We start from the raw sequence: 20,885 nt of genomic DNA on the forward strand, positions 1-20,885 counted from the left end.
TGAGGGTGCGTGAAAATTATACCGTTTATGGCATAAACACTGTGGAATTCAACAGTTTACTCATACAAATATTATACTATGTATTGTTTACAATACGTAGTTGATAATAAATCATTACTGTTTAAAAATATTCTTGAACGTAACATTTTATTATGTTACATAGACTTTAAATGAATTATTTAGGGTTTTTGTGCAAGAGTCCCTTAACACAGTACTATTTTTTTTATTTAATATTCTTTATTGTACACATTTAAATAGTTTCACAATAACATATCAAGAATTACAAAGAGCGGTCTTATCCCACAAGGCAATCTCTTACAGACAACCATACTATGGAAATACATAACCATAGTATTGAAAACCATAATATAGAATATACTATATATATTTCAAAATAAAGATAGACAATAAATACACGGAAAGATAATTAAAAAGCTTAAAAGGGTACTGGAACGAAAAACGATTGGTTGTAACAGCTCTATGACAGTAGACAGTTAGAAACAAACCTTGCTGAGAACTTTGCAAAACGAACTAATAAATTGAACCCATGTAAATCGATAGGGTTCCAATAACCTAAGTGAAGATATAAGTTATTCTTTTTTACTCATCTGGTAATTTTTTGCGACAGACCGAGAACAGGACGGTCTCAAGAACTGGTTTTTTACTCGGCGCGTACAATGACTTGCGTCTGTGATTGATGCGCGTGAAGTCATCTCTGCGAAAACAAGAAAATATTTTCTTGCTAACGATTCGTAATTGTCTTTGATGATTATTTATTTGGTAATACATAGATATTTTTATTTACGGATCTATATACTTACGTTTGTACTACTAATTAAATGAGTATCAATGAATTAGATACTATTTATCATACATCATCATCACCGTCCACTATTGAACATAGGTTTCCCCCATAGTTTACCAATTGGAACGTTTGAAACAGCCTTCTCAATGAATATAGCGCCTTCCGACTATATACAATTTGTGAGTGGACATCCTGCGACACAGCGCTTACTGTTCCCACTGCAGAACCTTAAGGCTTTAGTGGTAAACCATTCTGTAATAATGTATATACAAGAAAAGACAGCCATTTTAAGTTTGTAAGTTTTTGGGAAAGGCCCTTTTAAATCGGTCTTATTTATGAGAGAGACTTATGTCTATCAGTGGATGTCATACGAATGAAATTACATTCAATGATGAATGAATGTTAAACAATTTTTCTTAGTAAGAGATAATTGTGATCTTATGTGAATATATATATGAATAAAGACCTGTGACTTCGGCGATATCTCAGTTTAGTAAGGTTAATATAAAAGATCATAGATTCCCAAGAAAGACTCTCTGCTAGATGAAGTTGAAGTAAAAACACTCTGCATTGGTAACCTTAAATCAAATCAATGAAATCACAAAAGAAATCTCAAATATTCTAAGTAAGAAAGGAACCAATATTTAGCCACTTCCGCGCATGCAGTGGCAGTGTGCAACAAAGTGCACACAGACTCTGTGTTTGGTACTAATCGGTGTAACATTACTCCTGAAGATGCCCCGTGGAGGGGTGAAACACGTGTTGAGTGATTTAACGGTAGTTGTTGCACGACTACTACTGCATGTGCGGAAGTGGCTAAATATTGGCGCTTTTCTTACTTAGGATGGACTTCCGCAAAATAACGCCTGATTCCATTAAATATTAATATCAAAGGGTACAGTACACCCGTCCAGAACAAGGGCTTATTTACGATATGTTTTGCCTCCACTGTATCTGACAGCAGTACTCATTAAAGTCATTACTTCGTGCGCGTACGCATTACCTTACTCTTCAAACAGGTTATGGTTTTGTAAGGAACAGTCACTTCTCTTACGTCATCAAAAACGCACTAACTATCCAATCCTCGGGATGCCAGGTAAGCTAGCTCCCGAGGCACATTACTTCTCGGGATCTAGCTTAAATTACACCCGGCAGGTATTATCTGGTATATACCTTTTGCTGACCAACCAAGTATCCGAGCTGTGGTAACTCGCTGGTTGCTAGCCAGCAAGTTACATCAAGCAGTTAATTTGCAAGACATCTGGATTTAACCACATAGCCACTATGAATTCTACACCAATACAAGCTACTGATCCTCGTTTCCAACTGGTTTTATTGGAAATTTATCAGTAAGGCCTGTGTCCAGTCCAGTTTTATTTATATATTACGATGGTGATAAACCATGTGAACAAATTATATGTTTATCCGACTTATGTATATAATAAATTCCTGGCAAATAACTTAGTTGTGTAGGCATTAAAAGAGTATTGTTAGACCGATGTCAACGACCTAAAACGTTACAGGTTGATATAATTAAATAAAATAATTAATGCAGTCATATGATAATTGCGACGAATGGGGCGTATCGGATGGATTTAATGAAGCGGAACTACAACATCGAGACCACCGCTTCATTGTTCTTTGTTTAATGCAACAAATATAATTATTTATTGTATTACTTTCATATAGGAAAAAGTTTTAGGCTTTGGGAACCTCAATATTTGTCCAATTTTTCCTCATGTAGCTAGTGTAGATATATTTATAGCAATTTCTTTTATTATATCCGATTTATTCAGAGACCTTTAAGATACAATGTAACTGTTTGGCCTAATGTCGTTAATTTTTTTCTTAAATTACCTGATTATTGAATCATTGCTATGATAAATTTAAAATATTGTCGAAATAAATATTATTTTTTAACAAGGGTAATTATTAACCAAGTGGTGAGGGTGGTAGGATGCTCAAAGTCGAGGAAGACAGAAATACAAATTTTTGTAACATATAATTATTTATTTATTAAAGCACGTATTAAACGCATACAAAGTGTTTTTTTAGAGAACAAAATTTCGTTATATCTTCGTCTATAAGACGGCACATCTAGCACATGCGCATCTTGTGAAGCCGCAAGCACTTCACTCAAGTACAAGATGTTAAATTATGTATTATGATTTGTTATCATAAAAACGATATTTATTTGTCATACATTGTTCACTTGCGGTCAAGGTGAGAGTTCTTTAAGCGTGTCTCGGAACAATGTATTCAATATACAAATCAAAACGTTTGAATATATATATGAAAACGAACAAATAGATAATTTTATATGTTCTAATAAAATAGTTGTCACTGCAAAAAACATATTAAAAGGTTATTATATTTATAAAAAGAGGTTTTTTTTTGTTTTTTTATGACCCCCGCTATTGGGGCCTCTCGTACCCCTATTTATGGTGGGACAGGGACTTTATTTGCAATTTAATTTTTCACATGATTTTTTATTTTCTCTCTCTTCTCTCATATTTTACTTTCTCTTTCGGTCTATTATCTATCTTTCATGCTACATTTCTACTTTCTTACCCTTTTGCTCTGTTCATCTATCATTCTTTCCTCTTAATTTTCTACATTTTTTCTTTTTACATTTTTACTTATTTTCTCTAATATATTGTCGTAATTATGTTACATTTGAGTTTTATTTTATCACATTTTATCACATTTCTTGTTGTATATTTGGATTTTTATTTTTTTGTATAACGTTTTTAACTATTTTCTTGCAACAAGCGAGGAATTCTTTCCTAGTTTCAATAAAAAGAGGTTAAATGTATGACCAACTTTCTGTCTATTATGTAATTTTATATCCTGTCTATAAATCAATATAGATAACGTAATAATAGTGAGGAAACGCAATTTCAAAATTGTAATTACTACATATAAAAATTAATTATTGTTTATTATCTGTCCTCGCGGTGTAAAAACTTTTTGCTGACAAATGAGAATACGTATACCCATTTGAATTTTTTACACCTATAACCAATCATCCTGTATACCAGTCCATAATGATATTTTAACTTTATTAAATGTTAGAGACTATCTGTGCTTAGTATAGCGTTTTATCGATTTTATCTAGTCTTTTAGTTGTTATTTTAATTATATAGCACTAAATAAATGTTCATATTAAATCAAATTTAAATTATAAAATCGAAGTTTTTAAGTTTAAATTTATATATTTGATCACAGCGTTAGTAAAAAAAAAGCTGTAAAACTGTGTTACAATGTAAATCGAAGAAATGCAAAACGAGCTCACACAATGGCTGTGGATGCCGAGTACTATAATTTTTTTTGCTATGACGTCCCTGATCTACACTCGGTGACACAAATATTGGGAGAATTTTTATTAATTAAATACACGTATTTATATACATTACACTTATCGTAAAACACGCTATCTAAATCCAGATCCAAAAACAAATGTTAACGGAAGTATATCTCACGGGTCACCTTGTAACACAAGGCTCTGTTTTGGACCCTTTTCTATTCATTTTGTATATTGACTTACATCATCTCTTAACGAACTTTGAGAGATTGAAATGGTTGATAAAACATGTTTATTTATCTAGGTTAACATACATTAATCTATAATTACCAATGTAAACAATACCTATAGGATATTATACATGTTTAGTGCAAATAACTTCCATTAAAGTGGTATTAAAACTAAATATATTAGAGCCTTTTCCTAAGTACATGAAACAAATAGAAATCAAGGCTTTGATGAACAATGAAGAACTTGAAGTGGTTTATACAGCTGTCAGGTATTATATAGGATAAGTAACAATGGGGTCAGGTTTAAAAAAATCTGGTAGACCAAGTTCAACAGCGTATGCTCTTTGAAAGATTAGGCAACTTAACAATGTTGATCCCGCGGGTTTGTTTATTTCAGCTATTATAAGTATTATGTCATAGAGTCTTTATGGTCCCATTTATTGAGGACCTTTCGTTTCCCTATTTTGTTTTTGGGACTCCCTGTTACAATATATTTTTCATTTAATTTTTCCATCCTTCGCAATTTCTTTCATTTTATCGTCTTTCGTTCTTCGCCTATCTTTCCTTCTTGCTACATATTTTTACATTGCATATATCATATAAGATATTTCGATATGAATTGTTCTAATTATACAGAAAAAAAGGTTATTGTTAAAACAATTATCCAAAAAAGATGTAAACTGCAAGTTTTATGTTAGTTTTTCTCGATAGATGGCGCGTTACGAACTAACGTAAACATAATTTTAATTTGACTTATATAAATGATTTGAATGATATATATATTGACTTGGATATTGACATAAATCAAAATTTATTATGTTTACTGTCTTTCCCTGCACACTTTGTACTGACAGAAGTTATTGACATATAAGATAAAAACAGATCGCGTTCTCTTGAGCTCTCATTTATCCAGATTTAACTGTTAATGACAAAATATGTTATTCTTATGTTATATATCATCGTACAATGTTATTGATTTTTTTATTTATAAATACTCAGAAATCCCGATGTAAGGCTATGAAAGCCTTGATATACCATCGTTCAATTGACCGGACTTCCGCAAAAGAAAATCTACAACGAAATTTTTTGACGGCACATTGCTATAAACCTCAAGGCATTTAACGATCTGTAGCCCTTAAATGAAATATTAATTTTTTTTTATGTAGAAATGTATTATTTTCTAGTAAAAAAATTATATATACATATATTTTTTTTTAAATTTTAACTTTCTTTACTGTTAAGAAAAATTGTATACAATAAAAGGCTGCCGCGTGATACGCAGCTGAGAGAAGAAAGGTCCGTATCTTTTTTTAAATCATATTTCCCCTGTCCTAGGTACACAGGAATTACTATTACAATCATAATTTCTATAAATTTCTCATTTCCATGCTATTCTTTTTCCATTTTAATGTCATCATTTCATTCCTCTTTAGTTCGTCAGAAATTTTTGCATCTCTTTTCATTCTTTATCTTACTTTCATATCTCGCCTCACTTACGTCGCCTTGTCCGTGCAATTTTATTGTCCGCGAGTGTATTTATGCAAGTCCATAAAATTGGCAAACATTCCCGATGCCGGCTGGGATTGTGCCATGGGAAGGTGGCGTAAGACCGCAGTCATGGACAAACAAAACCAACACGACGCTCTGTTCCCAGCGCGTTCTTCTCCATGCTGTGACGCCAGGATTAAGTGCTACAAATGCATTTCATTTAATCGATCAATTACATTATTAATCGATTTAATATAATCGATATAATCCATAGAGTACTTTCAACCACCTTTTATTCTTGTTTACAATGCATTAAATTTTGAATCAATTTATTTCGTATGTGTACGTGTAGATCAAATCTACGACAGAACCAATGTGACATTAAAATGATTTCAAACGAAATAACACACAAATATACAACACATATATACATACACAAAAATTCTGTTCGGAACAACTAAACAACGAAAATATTTATAATTATTTGTATTTATTTTATCTACTTTAATTACTTTTATAAATAAAACTAAAAAGCTAAAACATTACCAGATCAAAATTAATATTACGTACATATATGTATATATATTATACAGAAGAATATATATATAAAATTAATAAATGTAACAAAATTAAATTAATTGATAACTCCATAACACGTGTTCGTGTGAACAAATGGTAGGGGTAACTTGACAATTATCACAAAAGAAGACTTTATGAAATCGCGTCCACATCTCGAACCTAGAATCCACTATTTATTCCCATGGCTGTGAAATTTTCTCATCGACTTTCATACGACACATATTTCTGTTACCAACCATCTTACCCGCTTATTCGTGTTTGATCATACGATTGTGGGAAGTGCGTGATACGAAAAACAAATTTCTCTATATATAACCAGTCGATATCCGGTGCCGTATGTACATGTTTTACATTGTAAGAGTTCTCTAGGAGTATGACATAAAACAATAAAAACATAATAATTCTTATGTTTCTTTTATATCTGACGTATCTGTAGCAAGCCACTTGCAATACTGAAAAATTATTAATGGTCAATCGCGGGTCTTGGGTTCGATTATCGAGATACATTCATATATAATTCACTCTATGTGGATTAATAACATAGGATTACCATTACTTTGGGGAAGACATGTCATTTTTGCCTATGGCTGAAAAGGCTGGCGCAAAATAAAATGTGTTACATTTTTAATGTTCTAATAGAATATACATATTTTAAAACTTTTTTAAAATTACTTTTCGTGTACCTTCTAAATCCGTACTCAAACTGAAACAAGAACATTATTATCGTCGTCATATGAAATAGTTTAATTTATAATCTGTGTTATTAGGAAATTTGAAGATAAAACCGTAATTATTATGGATAACTGATACTGTAGCCAGTATGACAATTTTTAAACCATAATGGTTATATATGAGATTTGCGTGAAAATTTATGACCCAATGAGCGTTGCAACAGAAGTTTCATCATAATGACGGATTTGTTTGGCTCAAGCCAATAGAGCTGAGAGTGTTTTATACATTAATGGAATCAGGCGTTATGTATATATATATATATATATATATATATATATATATATATATATATATATATTCTATTACAAAATTATAATTCTTCTTTATTTATCTTTTGTCTATTCTTACATATATACTATTGTACCTAAAATAATTAGATATACATAGTAATTGGCTTTGGATGTATAGCTCTTAAGGCTTGAATATATAGCTTATTTGGTGTCATTTTATGATACACCCTATCCAAAGATCAATTATTCTAGCAATATTATATCACGTAATGATAATAGAGTAAAGAATATTTTTTAAAATTCGAACAATTTGTTTTTTATTACTATCCAAATGTTTCTAGCCAGTTGCATTATAATATAAAAAATTAAAAAGGAATAGATTATAATTAAACCCATAACTAACCATCCTGTATATACCCGATTTTATAGACGAACCTATATCAGTCAATTTGGTTTTTTTTTTTATTTAATTGACTGAAAGGTTGGTGAATTAAAATTTTCTGTAATATATGAATATATTTTTCATCATCCGTTACTAGGAGCGGCGTATATTTTAGGAGTGAAATAAAAAGTTAAAATCACTCATGACTCGGGCTAAGTGGCGCTGGGGCAAGCGGCCGCGGCCTAGCCCTCGGCAATAAGGCTCGGCCGCTACACCTGTCGCAACACGAATGCTCTTAACGATCACAGCCGGCCAGTCAGCAACCTCGCTTTAAATTTGCAACAATTTAAATATCGAATTCGTCATTCCAAATTTAAAAGCTACACGCTAGTCTATGTGTATAAATTTGTCATTCCAAATTTAAAACTTACACGCTAGTCTATGTGAATATATACTTTTAGTTCAGTAATTATTTGTGTTTTTTTTGTATTTAAATATCACTCAATCTGTTAAAAGTGTTTTAAGGCTTTTGTTGTTCTGTTGATATCAAACACCGGTTCCAAAACCTTTAGACCTCATCAGCCATCAGTTCCATCTCGGAAGTAGCCAGATTTAGAGGAAGTATACTTACTTCAACTTTAATCTGTAATCCGCTTGTGTTCGTTGTCTACGGATTTTTCCATTTCTAATTCGATCTAATAGAGAAATCCATAGTATAACCCAAGTATAATACTTTATTATAAAAATTTAATTATAATAAATAGCAAATTTCATGATTATCAATCAGTATTTTTATTAAAAAGGAAATGCTATACTATATAGTAATTTTACTAAATACAGCGCTATCACACCGAAACATAAAAACATTAATGGAATCAGGGGTTATTTTGCGGAAGTCCATCCTAAGTAAGAAAATGACTAATATTTAGCAACTTCCGCACATGCAGTCGTAGTCGTGCAACAAAGTGGACCGCCCGCCAGCCCGCCGATAAATGCGCATATAATAATGTTAACAAAGATTGGTAGTAGACATGAACGCTGTGATGACACCTAGGCAATATCTATGAAAGACTTCCAATGATTTCGAAATTTCTAGATTTGTCTGTTTAACTTCTTGAACATTCAGCACGGTTTATAAAAAGGCGCTAGAATTTCGATAAAGGGAGCAGAAAAGAACGAATAAAGCCACAAATTATGACATAATAAAGATGGCCGCCTGTAACGTGTAACGCACTGCCGACAGAAGAGTGAAGAAAATTATGGAGGTCTACAAAAAGAAGAGAGAGAAAGAGATGAAAAGGCGAGTGTAACTAAAAATATACAATAGACCACAGCACAGTGAACTTAAAATAATAATTACTCATTATTTAAATTTAAAAAAACGACGTGTTTAACAAGGTTCTGACATAAAGCCAAAAACATATGGAGCGTGTATCCGAATTGATAAAGTTTGGAACGTAATTAAATGTTAATTGTTCGAGTGTTATGTAAATTCACAAGTTCATTGTATCGTTAGATTACATGTGCGGCGAAGTGAAAGAAATTCATTAAAAAAATTAAGTTTAATCTCCACTTTCCATTTCATAAAATTAATATTCTGATTTATAAGCAATATAATGGAATTGATTATATTTAACAATCCTGAATTCATTCAAATTTATAACTCGTTATAATTTTTCTCTTTTTATATACAGGACGGATTGTAAAATCTTTAAGAGGATGAATGTATGGCCTAATCATTGTCTTGTACACCCTGTTCAAAAATAAATGGTTTATGTAATTTATATCTAGAAGTATGTTAAGCGCAAAACACGAGAACGGTTTTATAAATTCAATTAATTTATTTATTCATACTTACGTTATGTCACAGGGAATGATCATACAAATCATAGAGTAAAAATACCTGCCCTAACCTGTCAAACTATTGTTTGTCGTTTTAAATGATTTAGAACATTAAAACAATGAACATAGCGTTCACTTTTTAATACTTTCCATTCATTTTTAAATCAATTTGTCGGACTGCATTATGGCTGCAATGTTATCTTCTTGTAGCCTATGCCTTTCAGTGGGCGTCCATCAGCTGAAAGAAGACAAAGGAAATGACTTTTAGAAAAAGCCTTTAAAACTAAAATGACAATTGAAAGCAATCTTCAAAATTGCAGCATTTCAGTCCATCCAAAATTTCGACTCCGTTTTCTCATAATATATATCACAAATATTTGTTCATTACATTTAAACAGATATTAAATGTTACAATACACACTTATCTCGTGTAAAAGTAGTGTCATGGCCACACACCGAAGTATTTACAAAAAGTAAAATAATTTTGTAAAAATCATTTTTTTTACAAACCTGTCGACTGATTTTATCGCGTCACGATTTCGGTGTGACAGACGGCCGGAATAATTAAATTTCAGGTTATCCGAACAAGTGTATCGGTTACGTAAGAGTCGCAGAAGTAGGCTTCCACAATTTGTTCAACCAGTATAACGACCGAATAACTTGGGTCAATAAGGTAACAAGTTATGTTTTAAGATTGGACACACATCTCTACTTGATTTATTTATTTAAGACCTTTAAGCATTTCAATAGAAATTGCACTTAAAACACATTGCTTTCACACTTCAGCTTTAGATTTATCAGCGGTGATTATCGTATCTGAAATATAATATGTTACATTATTTTTTCTATAATGTTACAATAACTTCTGGTAGCGCAAACTACAGAAAGAAACAGCGATAGATTGAAGAGGGTGCACCATACATAAATCTACAGCTATTCATTCACTCATTTAATTCTTTTATGCATATAATGAATCAACCTGTATAGCTATAACTCATAAAACCATTTCTCTCCTTTCCAATCTTCGTTGAATGTGATGGTATTCAAGCTTGCGTAACTCAACACTCGTATTCCGATCAAAGATCAATAAACAATCTTTAGATCTAGTACAATACCCGGCGATAAATATTGCACATCGATCTTCGAAAAGAGAGAGCTTCACCTAGATCGCTAATAATAAGCCCGGGGATTCCCCAGAAAGACCCTTGGGAGAACCCTGAAGCTCTCATCGTTTAGGTGGGCACTCATAGATGCAAAGTTCTCCGAGATGGGACATCGACTTCGAATGTCTTGGATTGCGTTCACTATGCTAATACGCAATAGCAAATTTGAAATTAGAACACTGTAAAATTGGCTAACTTTTTAATTATTCTTTAATTTTTTATTATTTATTAAACATAAATATTATTTATGATAATAGTAAATAGAAAAATAGGGCAAAAGATCTATAAAGATTCTACATTGTATAAATGATATCAACGTAAATAATTTAAAATACTTCATCAAATTTAAAGATAGAATAACTTTGTTTTACAAAAAATATTCAAATTTTACTCATTCAAAGATATCACCAAGTGTTTCATGTATAATTGTTTTATTATAATTGAGAATTTGTTCCAATAACCCTTCGAGATATACAACACTAATTAACACTAGTAATGAACAATCGAAATAGAAATGCAATGCACTAAGTGTTGACATTTAGAAGTGAAATGTGTTGCCTTACAAAAGCCCTGCGGTTACGTAAAGTCCGTCATAGTGAATACAGTTTAATAGCATATTAAAATTTTGTAAACATTTCCTCAATATTGCAAAAGTGTGTTTGTTTTCAACAACATTCATTATTACGTTGTTTTTCATTCCGATTATGTTCTTACGTAAACAAATATTTGGCGTCTTGCGTGCGGTAAACAAATAATTTAAATTTCGTATTTTAAAAATATAAGTCAATTGCAATTTACATCGTAAGGACTTACTAAATATATACACGATACATATGACCAGTTTAAAAAAAACATTGCCGGAACGACAATCTATAAAACCTTCTTGGTTATGACCTCTGTGAATAAGTGTTCCAATACTGTGAACATATAATCGAACGAATTACGAAAGCAATGCGTTGAGATTACATAATTTAATGGAATCAGACGTTACCTTGCGGAAGTCCATCCTAAGTAAGAAAAGGACCAATATTTAATATTACATACTCTTCACATGATCTATATTTCTTCTACTTAAATTCTACAATTTCTATCTTTCTTTTGCTTACTTTCTACCGTTCATTCATCGCCTCACTTCCTTCGCCTCGTTCATTACTATCACAGCTTTTGGTAATCAAATCATTTTTACTTTATCTTATCTTTTAGTACTTTATTTCTCTTTAGGTTACATAGTGTTTGTTTTATTTACTTTAAAAGTATTTCTTATAGTTTTTAGCTACTGCCTGTATTATTTTTGTTACCATTTATTACACGTTTTGCTATTTTTTTTTTTGGCTATAATCTAGGAACACTGGCCAGTCGGATTTTTCTTCTATCAATGAGGCGATGGTGTCCTCACTTATTTTTTTACTCAACCTGCTTTCGAAATCGTACTAAAGTCCTCCGAACGTGGGACAGTGGGCCACAAGGTGGACTACGGTCTGGTCCACGCCCGGTTCACATAAACACGAATTTGTTAAATGGTTGATAAGCATGAAGTTACATTCAATAGGTGAAAACCTACAATTGTCTACCCTTGACTTAATCAAGGCAGTGTTTATGATTTAAGGAAGGGTTGCTAGCTGTCCTTTACTTTGTAAGGATTCAAGTTACGACGACGAAAATTAAGTAAGGCCGTGCATAATTAGGCCTATATTTCATGTTTTTACTTAAAAATACAAATTTAATTAATCAATATGTTATATATATATAAATCATTACGAGTGTTTACCACGTCATATTATACATTTTAAATTATATATCTTCATCATATATATATATAAACCTATCGTTCCAACGGAACATGGTTATGTCGGGGTCCTATCGACTACAATTCAATGGTTTTCTTTGACGCCTTTTGTTAAAACTACGAATCATACGGACCACGAAAGGGATCTAACATCACATCCTAAGAGAAGTGACGTCACCAACATTAACTGTCTTCTTATAAAACTCTGTGTTTGCTTTTGCGGTGTAAAAGCTTGAAAGGGGTGAATATATAGCCTATTTGCAGTCAAGTAAGAAAAGGACCAATATTTAGCCACAGAGTGACTCTGTGTTTGGCACTAATCTGTGTAACATAGCTCCTGAAGATGCCCCGTGGAGGGGTGAAAAACGTGTGTAGTAATTTGGTGGTGGCGGTTGTGTGATTCGCATTGTTTGCCGCATACGCATTTATCAGCGGGCTGGCGGGCGGTGCATTTCTTGCACGACTACCACTGCATGTGCGGAAGTGGCTAAATATTGGTCCTTTTCTTACTTAGGATGGACTTCCGCAAGGTAACGCCTGATTCCATTAAAAATTCTTATAAAAGTCCATTTACAATAATTATTTAAAAAAAATTGTCTATTCTAATTTCTATCATTACGTGATATTACAACGCGGTCACGCTGACATATATATATATATATATATATATATATATATATATATATATATATATAAACTACACAATGATACGGTATAACAATATTATTATTATTAATATCTGAAGACGTCAGAAGACGCTAGATGTAAGTTGCTATTAACCGGCTCGACAAATCCGACGTAAGACGTATTTTGGAGATAACAGTTCTTCTAAACACATATGTACTTATAAACAAATATACTATCAACTTATTTGGTACCTAATTTAGATCTATATACATATAAATGTTCTTTCAATCTCTGTGCTTTCTATTTTTAAATGCGTAACAAGAAAAGAAGAATTTATTCTACGCACCAAATTTCTTTTGTGAGTTTTAGCGCAGCAGTGGAAGCGATGGAGCCACGCGCGGCGGACGTGGCGAATCGATTGCACCGCCGATATCCGATCCATCACGAAACTGCATTTAAAAAAAAAACATTCAACATTCATAAGCGTCGGGAACTAATTGGCGTTCGTTTTAAACGCGGCGTAGAATTTGAAATTATTTATTTAGTCTCCTGACGGACTCTGTGGATGGTCAAGTCATGATATCACTTATGAACCACATAGCTACTTCTGCTACCTGTTTCAAGATGTGTGGCCTGCCCACTATTACTTCTACTCGTACTCGGCCTATATTGGCTTCTTCTTCTTCTTCTTGAAGTGCCTCTCCAACTAGTGGAGGTTGGCTATCAGCTTCCTGCTCTCTTCCTTATTTTTAGTTCTGCGTAATAGCTCAGCAGCGCTGGCGATTCCGGTCCACTCTCTAATGTTACGAAGCCACGACTTCTTTCTCCTACCAACCTTCCTTTTACCAGCTACCTTTCCCATCATGATAAGTTGAAGGAGATTGTATCGTTGGTGTCGAAGAACGTGTCCCGAGTAAGCGATTTTCCTTCGTTTTACTGTGAGCATTAGTGCGCGTATATGGCCGATTCGTTTCAGAACTTCGTTCATCTACGGATCTCTTCATCCTAAAACAAAGCTTTGGTGATGAATTCAGGGTTACCTGCCGCACGTATGTCTTAGCTTCGCTGTGGCGCGTGAACTAATTCTGCTCGCGTCTTTGAAACTACAGTAGTATATGAAGATTTGATGAAAGGCGTCGAAGAAGACAAATATAACCCTTTCGTTGCCTTCTGACAAGGGCTACTAAATGGTTGTGTATATATTCCGTGTGGAATTATTCCACAAGAAAAAAAACATGTCTTTATGTGTGTATTCTTATAACAGTTGAAAGCACAAGGTTTTGGAAGAAATTTTGGACATGGATTAATCGATTCTTGGTCTTGGGTCTCCAATGAGACTACTTTCTCATGGCTCGCTATGTGACTGTCAGCTGGTATCAGTATCCCTATAAATCCTCGGTAAGCTAGTATTCTGGATACTACAAAAACTGCGTAATTAACTCATTCATGTGAATATAGAATCTTAGAAATTTTAACCACTTCACATTCTTATATAAGCACGTGTTTCTCACATAAAACAATATATTGTGTAACAAATCACCGATCATATTTTAAAGACCACGCGAATTTCGACGTCAAACGATGTGTCTGCTTTCACCGCGTTCTATGTACCGGGTGCTTAGCGCTAATGACAACTCCAGCGCGTAATGGATGACGAGCTATCGGATTGATTGTTGATACATCGATTATTATTCGCTTAGCGTGTATATCTCTATGTATTATGCAGTAATTTTGTTTTCACTCTCAAGTAAGATGAGAGTTAGATGCGTTACAACCTCTCTTTATTATTTTTAAACATATATTTAATTTTCAACCAACTGCCTAGACGTTATCCTGTGCTAGCTACGAGCTATAAATCAAACTGTGAAATGCACTGTTCCAATAGTTACTTTATTTTATGAAAAATTTCAGGTTTCATCAATTTTTTCTATGGGAACCTTCTACAAAGTAAAAATTAACTCATAAAGAAAGATTTATATAAATTGGTAAAGTCTTTCTCAAGTTATGAGATGAATAACAGAAATAAAGATTCATTTTTATTTACAGAATGTTTGGGTGAAAAAACGTGTAAATTTTTGAAGGGGTGATATCTCGTAGTCAATCAATGTACGGTACAAGCTGTTCAAAATCACTATGTATCACTATATAAACTAAAACTTTTTTGAATTAATCGAAGCTCTAACAATTTGCGACAATATGCATTTAAGGGTTAAATAACACACGACAGTCGATATAACTGTGTCATTATTGTAAATAATAAACATATTAAAAAGTCCAGTACTTTATTTCTTTATTTTAAACTTTAAATTGTAAAGAAAATTATTCTATTATTTTGCCTTTTTATGTTTAAAAAAAAACATACCCTTAACCGTCTAAAAAACGAAACATCGAGATAAAAAAATATTTAAATAAAGAATGGTAAATTTAATAATATTCTATCAAAAATAAAGATGTCTGAAACCGGTGTTATAAACATTCGAAAGTGCGCATCGAATTATGCAAATAAATTATATTTTTTTATTAGTTTTGATTAAACGCAATTTATTTTTAATATCCTAGTCGTATCTAGTAATAATAGTGAAGCATTATGCAATCAATTAAATACGTAGTTATAAAAACTGATAGCGTGATTTTTAATAAACAATAATGCTATTTATGGAAAACATCACGTTCTCGAAGCATGGCACCTTGATCTTCGTATCAGCTACGCGAGGTCGCGGAGAAATCAAAATAGATGACATGCACATGCAAGAACTATAGACAACAGATAATACTATATAATTACGTTTTTTTGCGAATTATCTCTTACACAACAACTTAATCACCTGAATTTTCTTAAATAAAAATAAATAGGTTAAATTAAATAATAATTAAAATAATCCTACTACATGTAACGACATAGCCCAAGTCACCGTGCATCGTGGCTTTATTTGGGTGAGACCTTTGCCTTGAAAAAAAAAAGTTATCATGTCATAAAAATATTACATATCATTAATAATCTATATTATTGAGCAGTACAAACAACTAAAATAGTCTATTACATCTTTTTTTTTGTATGAAGTTTGATTCGTACACTGAACAAGACATAATTATAGTTTAATCTTCTAATCATAGCACAGATAAGGAAAAAAGTAGACATAAATAATTTAAGATTTATTTACAACATTCGTTACATAGGCAGTACGTGAAAACTCTCAACAAAGTGTAGCACGTTCTCATCTAGATTCTGTGCCGATAAACCAACACAATAATGTAAAGAGAAATTAAACTTTTTTTTCAATGACAATCGTTTCCCAATTAAGAGGAGAATTCTTAATAAATCTTTTGCAAGTCGACAACAGCGTGAAGACGTCCCGGTGGCACCATACTTTAAATTTACTGTCTAATCAATTGATTAAACTGGAATTTATACACTAATTATGAAAAAACTGTCAATAGTTTAATTCATTCAAATTTTTTTCTTAATGATACTACGACTCAAATTAATAATAGATTGAATAAATCTTTTCTGCTGTAAAATATAAATTAAAACTAAAATTTTGAAATATCTTTATTTAATTAGGATTTACATGCGCGTTTGAAGTGTCAATTATTTTAATAATAAAAGTAATAAGCTACCAATAATTCGGAATGCAAGTCTTCATTAACAACTGTCTTCGACGTATTCTCGGTATATACTGGCCCGAGAAAGTCTTCAAGGTAGATCTTTGAAACGCTGCGGTAAGATGCCGATCGACCAGCAGATCAAACGCCGTAAATGGAACTGGATAGACCACACGCTCCGAAGGGACCCTAATCACATACCGAGGCAAGCCTTAAAATGGAAACCTCAAGGAAGCGAAGATGTGGTCGCTCAAAGCAAACCTGGTGGCGGACGATCACTACAGATGTGAAGGCAGTTGGAATGACGTGGAGCGAAGTAAAGCGCAAGGCTCAAGACTGCTCGGGATGGCGACGTACTATAGACGCCCTCTCTTCCATCTTGGGGATATGGAATAAATGATGAATCCGAAATGTCGATCAGCAATAGTTGCTATTTTAAAATTAAATTTAACAATGTTTGATGTGTACATCATTCATGTAAATTCGTCAATAAACCAAGCTCCACACATTTCGATCAAATAAATAATCTTAAAATGTATAAGTATTTTTAATAATATACCATTCATTTTAAATTTCAAACTTAGATCAGGATGATGTCACATATTATATATATGATATTTGTGTGTATATTTATATATAAAATGAAGTCCGTAAAATTCCACACGCGGACGCTAAACCAAGAAAAATCGACTGCAAGAACATCAACATTAGCAAGGTGGCACCGAGTCGGTTTCCACGAGAGTGAACTTACGCATTGAGCCTCACGACTTCGCACGCGACGCGCGCATCCAAAGCGCGCTCCGTTTCGCGCCATCGCGAAATTGCAATCCCAAACTAAAACCTTAAAAACTAACCTTCATATCCCCCCTCTCTTAGTCCAAGTGCGCAGTGATTAAAAAAAAACTGTCAAAATTTCCCGCCGTTTTACGTACGTGATGTGATATATACTTTTTTTTTCTCTAATTAGTGCGAGTGATTATATTTCTATAGTGCCAGTGTCGAGACAAATGAGTTTACATTATATTTAATCAGGTGAACGATAACGTCGCGTTCGTTTTCAAGGTTGATACAATTTCATGGCGTTTTTTTATATACATTTTATACTACTTTATTTATTTGAAATTCGTGGCGTATAAATTTTACTGACTTTATCACTTTACGGTAATTCTGAAATAAAAATTTGCACATTTTCCGCTCGTGTACAATAATTTTAAATACGATAAATATTTGGACATGGAATTTTTTACCTTTATTTTTCTTATATATTTGAACGAAGTAGATAAATCTAAACGTGATTGCGTTACTCAGAATCATGGAAAAACCTACAAGCTTTTTAATTACAATTATTCTTAAATCGTTTACTTATTTTTTCTAACTTGTCAGCCAGTGTCATAAATAAAAATGGAGAAAAAATTAAAAAAACCACAAAAATTATTTTACTTTTTTATTTGAATTTTGTATAGTTTCAGTAACAACGGTTGTAAATAATTTTATAATTCATCAAATATACAAATACTTACGACAGACAATATTTCAACTAAAATAAAAATAAAATAATAAACGATTTTGTATCTGTCAACTCTTCAACGTATCTATTAATCATATCACAGTTTTATATCAAAAAAGGCATGACCAATAAGAATTTGCGGATCTCTTTCACGGTTTACAAATAGTAGAAATATTATACATGGTTATATGTATGAAAGCCTTAAATGGAAGAATAATTATTTGCTGTCAATTAATGTAGTAAAGTACATCCTATCAAAAAACAAATGATTCCACAGATAATACATAACTTAATGATGATATATTAGTAAAAAAATATTTTCGAATTTCAAATTACTACATATTAAAATTAATTATCGTTTAATTTCTGTCTCTGCCCACTTTTGTACTGTCAGAAGTTACTGGTACGTCGCATTTGATTAGAAAAAAAAAACGTGATTTATTTCGTATTTATTTCTTTATACATGGTGATAGGAAATAGATGTAAAAGCTTCAAAGATGTCAAACCAATCACCCTGTATGATTCATAAAAACCAAGCATTTTCCGAGATTAGAACCCACTATCTATAATTGTAAGCACTGACCTCAGCTACCATTGAGGGATTATGAGTCAAAAATCTAGTCTAATCTAGCCTAGATTTTTAACAATATAAGGTATCAATACATGTACAGGCTATAATTTCTATATAAAACCCAATGTATGCCCTCATAACAATATTTATGGAAAAATGAGCACAGGGCCTGCCCGAGGTTGAAAATAACATGTTTCAAGACTTTATCTACGACATAACACTAGGCTATTAACATTGTTATACATACACAGATAATATAGCGTTGTATTTATCTAATATATAAAATTCTCGTTTCACGGTGTTCGAACTTGAACTCCTCTGAAACGGCTTGACTGATTTTTACCAAATTTAATATGCGTATTCAGTAGGTCTGAGAATCGGCTACTATCTATTTTCTATACCCCTAAGTGATAAAGGTTGTTCACACTTAAAAAAAATTATTTTTTTTTTTTACGAAATTTTTTGTTTTTATTTTTTTATGATACAGCATACAAGAATACATACAACCATAAATTTTCACCCCTCTACGATCAACCCTTATTTTTTATTTGTAAATTAAAATATCAATTTTTTTTTGCAAAACAACGTTTGCGGGATCAGCTAGTAGCATATAAAACCTCTTCGTACACTTTACTTTTACACCAACGAAAAATCTTATCATAAAATGGAATTAATTAATTTAAATTGTCAATAAGTATTATTGTTAAACAAAGGCACTTCTAAAAAAATACATTGAACAAGGCAGTTCCTTTATTATTTTTTCAATAATTCTAAAATTCCGCTTATCATGGCAGGAGAACTTCGCTGGATACGGGTATCGCAACACCAGTCTGGAGCAATAATTTGAAAAAGACCTAAGCCTTGCGATATGCGTTTATCGCCGGACATGATAATGATATATTTCAAATTTAGAACCTTTCACTTAATTACAATCGATACACAAATCCTAAACCTACCTCTTTTCAAACGTACGAAGCCATAAAGAGCGTTGGTCAACCTTATCGAAGCGGTTCTCACATATCCCGGGGTGCGTCCGACGAAAATATCTAGTCTAACCATAAATTCTGTTACTGGCTGCTTACAAACATTTAAAAAAAAACATTAATTTGAATTTCGAACATTAGCTTCTACGTTAAATATAGACTATACCAAAAATAACCACCACGAAATATCTTAAAGAAAGATCTTTATTTAAAAATACTAAGACACGATTGTACACCTAAAATATATACTTTTCAATGTAATAATACATATGGTTATAAATATATAGTATCTGTGGCAAATACATAGTGTCTGATGTAGTAGAAGACATCTAGATAGGTGCCAGACCTTTGAAAAGACCCCGTCTATATAGATATCCGATCTGTAGCAAGAAACGGTTTAGGTAATTTACAGGTCTGTGGCAAGGCGCCATTTAGATATATGGTAGATCTGTGGCAAAAAACTATCTAGATAGAAGACAAATTTATTGCAAAAATCTATCAAGGTATGGAACAAGTTTATAGAAGGACGCTGTTCAGACATTAATCGGGTCTATGCCAAAAGTGGTCTAGATCATTTACACCAAATCTGTGGCAAGTTGTGGCATAAATAGGTAGGTCTGTGGCAAAACACCATCTAGATTGGTAAAAATAAGTTAAAGTTAAAATTAATTTATTCAACATTGTAACTTTTAACAGAATCCTTATTGATCATCAACTATTTTTTATTTTATTTTTTATATTTATATTAGGAAGAAACACCACGTGTCTGTGGAATTTTTTCTTGCTTCCTCCACACGGGTGACAGATATATGGTCATGGTCCGTCTAAATAGATACTCAAATATGATATCTATTTCTATAATTTTTTTTCACCTTTTTTACAAAAAGGAAATCGCATATAAAAGTTTTAACTGCCTAGAATCATACCTGTGCGTTTTAACAATTGGTAATTGAACAACATGTGAGAATGAATGCATTTTTTTACCTTCTAACACTACAATATTTAGGCACGGAATTTTTTATCTTTTATATACATGTAAATTTACCAAAATAT

At 32.2% G+C, this 20,885-nt stretch overlaps 1 protein-coding gene across 8 annotated transcripts in view; it reads left to right on the plus strand.

Moving 5' to 3' along the window:
• Positions 1-20,885, plus strand: part of M7BP (Myosin-7a binding protein) — a 133,659-nt gene that overhangs the window by 70,053 nt on the left and 42,721 nt on the right. For 2 of the 8 annotated variants that reach the window (XM_068770167.1, XM_068770170.1), the window contains exon 1: positions 17,505-17,833. The exons of 2 other annotated variants lie outside the window; for them this stretch is intronic. The gene's annotated coding sequence lies outside the window, so the exon portion shown is untranslated. Of the gene's footprint in view, positions 1-17,504; positions 17,834-20,885 lie in introns of those variants that run through there. 4 more of the 8 variants (XM_068770168.1, XM_068770171.1, XM_068770169.1 and 1 more) reach the window with 2 other exon arrangements.

The sequence above is a fragment of the Battus philenor genome, unplaced genomic scaffold (genome assembly GCF_028537555.1).
Source record: "Battus philenor isolate CCGP_79_NKW_IND1 unplaced genomic scaffold, ilBatPhil1.0.hap1 SCAF_3, whole genome shotgun sequence".
NCBI lineage: Eukaryota > Metazoa > Arthropoda > Insecta > Lepidoptera > Papilionidae > Battus > Battus philenor.